A 3,763-nucleotide genomic window follows, 5' to 3' on the forward strand; every position below is an offset into this window, starting at 1 on the left:
GCGTGAGCGTGGGGTGGGGGGTGGGGAAAAGCCAGGCAGGCTGGTGAACAAGACTGGTGGGGGGGTCTCGTGGGGGAGGTGCAGTTTTGCAGCTGGCCGGGAGTGGGGTGGATTTTACAGCCGGCCTGGCAGGTAGGAGGGAGGCTTCAACCCCAACTGCTCCTGACCGGTTGCAAACACCCACCCTGCTCCTGTGGGATGCTCCATCTCCTGAGTTCACCAGCCAAAGCAGTGGAGATGGCAAGGTGTGTGGGGCCTGCACCAGTGCTGAGGGCCAGCAGGGGCCTGTACCCAGGGTGCAACAGCAGGAATATGGGACCTGGGGCCAGGGCCAGCAGGGGCCAATGCCCAGAACAGGGCAGCAGGAGTGCCAGTGCCCAGGTTGGTACGTGGGGCCAGAGTAGCCAGTGGGTGGGCAGGCGGATGGGGAGAGGTGGTGGCAGGGAGAAATGGTGAGTTGGGGGATGGGCATCAGCACAGGGCCTGTGTTGGTGCTTGGGGCTAGGACCGGTGGAGGCACATTGCGGGGCAGCAGGAGTGCAGGCCCAGGCTGGCATGTGGGACTGGAGTGGCCAGAGGGCTAGTGGGGAGAAGCGGTGGTGGCAAGAAGTGGTGGTAAGGAGCGGCAGTAACCAATTACCTATATTTACATTCATTCCTATGGGCAAATGGATTTTGCTTAGTGCGGTTTCGCTTAGCGCTCAGTTTTTCTGGATGCGATTAAGAGTGCTAAGCAGGGATTGCCTGTAAGTACTAGAGTTTGCGCCTCCCAGGAAGTGTTATAAAGTTAAAGAGGGTTCTTGTATCATCCTGCCTACTTGTCATTAATACAGTTAGTTGAAGACTGATTCTTTATGTGCAGGTTCACACATTTCACACTTCAGCTTCTCACCAATAAAGTACAAAAAATACAACAGTTGTAGCAATTTCATCCATGGTGAATTTGCTTTAAGGATGCTATTTTGTGAGATACCAAGGTTGTTTTATTAAAAAAAATCTCTGCACTTCAGAACTGATTTACCAATGCAGTTTTCTAAACCTTAAATCACTGAGTTATTTATCACAAGTCCTACTTCTATTTTATGGGTTATTTTCATACCTAAATTAGACCCATAAAGTCATTTTATAATCATGAATAGATCTCAAGTACAGTAGATCTCAAGTATACAGATGGTCTGCAGTTTTATAGGAAAAAATAAATACTTAAGTCTGCACTTCATTTTTCTCCATGCCTTATTCAGATAAACTTTATTCTATCAGACATGGGCAGATCCAGAGGGGATACAGTGATGCAGTCACACCCCCTTTCAGACCATGCTGTGGGAGCAAAGCCAGGGACTTTTTCAAATCTCTGCATCAGGTAAGAATTCCCACTACCCTATACTCCACAGCACATCTTTTCCCCTCCCCTCCCATTTCCTCCCACTCCATTCATTGCTGCTGATCCCAGCTGCCCTGGGGTGAAGGAGTCCAAAGCAAGGGACAGCAGCAGCAGTGGTGGTGGTGGTGGTTCCTCTGCCCTCCCCCTTGGTGTAGGCTGAGAACAGGCTCAGGGAGGGGGAACCTGCCCACTACCACTGCTGTTGCTGTCCTTGGCTGAGCCTGGCTCCCCATGCAGATGAGCTGAAATATGGCAGCCATGTCTCAGGGACTCCCCTTGCCCCCAGGGCTTCTGTGGGTGGGGAAGATGGGGGGAGAGGAGGGGAGGGAAAGTGCTGTTGAACACGGAAGAGGAGGGTGGAGGTGTTAAGAGTTGGCAGGGGGTGATTCTTACCTGATCCCAGGACTTAAGTGTCCAGGATACTTTCCCAGAGGGAAAGCTGGGAGAAGGGGAGTGTAGCCACCCCTGCAGAGCTACACCCTATACAGTGTAATTTGTGCTTTTGTCTTTATCCTTTTTGTGCACCTGTCTGTACAAAATCCTGTATCTGCCCATGAAGTAAAAAATGGGGAAAGGATGTGGGGATTTGTCCAATGGTTAAGGGACAAAAGAAGATGCCTGGGAACATCATCTGATCCTCCAGTTTTGCTGGATTCCTCACTATGAGCCAGATTGTCATTAAAGTTTCAAGAAAGGTGTAGGACTGCCCTGTCCTAAAGGAGCTCAAGGTTTCGCCCCAGCTATTATATCCCTAGCCCACAGATGAAACCGATGGGCAACTGTTTCATGCCCTAACCAACCTTTTGGACCAAGATGCTTACAGAAACCCCAAGGAGGACATAAAACAAGAATCCTGCCCCACCTTCAAACACCCATATGGGGACTGGTCACCATTGGTTCTGCATCAGTTGTTCTTAGTCAGAAGTGTTTGTCTGCCACATGGTGTGTTCATTTGGTCTTGTCAGATCAAGCATGATGAAGTATGACCCTGCTGCCATTTTGTGCAGCAATTGCAAGTGCGGCTGTGCCTGTGTGACAATCTTTCTGGGGTGCTTATTTGCATGCTGTCATTTTGTATGCAAGGTTGGACAACAGGAGACTGTGTCCCTTATCTGCATATTCTCCAATGGTATGCGCAGGCAAGGGAGCAAGAAATTATTTTATGTTTGTTTTGACTGTGATAGCATGTTTTAACTGCTTTTAACAGTTTGTGTAAGAGGCCTGGGGAATCCGTCTTGTGTGCACTGGCCCTGACTTCTATAATGGTAAAGTTCATAAGGGGACTGATGCTGCAAGACGAAGTTGGGTAAACATTGCTGAGGGGTCCACCATGACTCATGTAGAAGTCTAAAATGAAGGGACCCTCAGCTCAGGAAGCATACTGGGAAGAGGGGAAGCTCTAGGTGGGAGCTTCTCTAAGCAGATGGCCTTTTAGCTAGGGGCAAGAGAGACTGGGGGGCATCTGAACTACTAGACTTCTGAGCTTGCGGCTTGCATACAGGATGCCTGCCATGGATTTGGAAATATCTGCAGCCCCAGGCTGAGAAGTCTGGAAGGTAGGACACTTGCTGGTGGTAGCATCATACAGACATGAATGACTGAATTCTGTTCAGTTGATACAATTTGGAACTGATTTGATTAATTTGGCCTGAGACAAAACTAAAATAAGGGGATGGCATTTCTTCTCAGCATCCAGCTGTAAACAGATAAGTACTGGTGAGGTACAAATCATTTTAGAGGGTCTAGGGTGAGCCTGTTATCCACTTATTTCTAAAGAGATGAAATCTTTGGAGAGCAGTGGATCAGGTAGAAACCTGTGCCTACTAGAGTCTGAAAGAGCTGAACTCCTTGAGGTTGCTTAAGGTCTAAAAGACCTGGGTTGCTTCTGCAACAAGAAGAGGTGCAGTAGCCCCAGTGGTGGTGTAGTAGCAGAACAGTGCCCCACTTCCCCACCCCGGCAGTGGTGAGCAGCAGCTGTACAATGGAGCCTGGTGGTGGTAAGCAGCAGTGGAGCAGTGTCTCCTTCACAGTGGTGGCAAGCAGTAGGGCAGTGTTCCCCAGTCGCACTGAGAAGCAATGACAGCAACGGAGGAAATATAACCCCAAGTGGTGGTGAGGAGCAATAACTGGAGTGGTGGAGCAGTGCCCCCACAGTTGTGGTGAAACCACGGGCTAGCAGCTACACTGTTCAACTCTGAGATACTGACTGTGCTCCACTCCTAATAGTTGGCTGAGGTGGGCTATTGATTATTAGAGATTTCCTAAATCCTAAATTCCTAAATGCTGTACCATTCTCCTTTCCCCATCAACAATCCCTGTTATAATTTAATATTGCTTGCAAGTGGGGAAGTTTGTTCACATTGGAACACCCAGGCGGAAATT

Source organism: Crocodylus porosus, unplaced genomic scaffold (genome assembly GCF_001723895.1).
Source record: "Crocodylus porosus isolate Cpor-Errol unplaced genomic scaffold, CroPor_comp1, whole genome shotgun sequence".
Taxonomy (NCBI): domain Eukaryota; kingdom Metazoa; phylum Chordata; order Crocodylia; family Crocodylidae; genus Crocodylus; species Crocodylus porosus.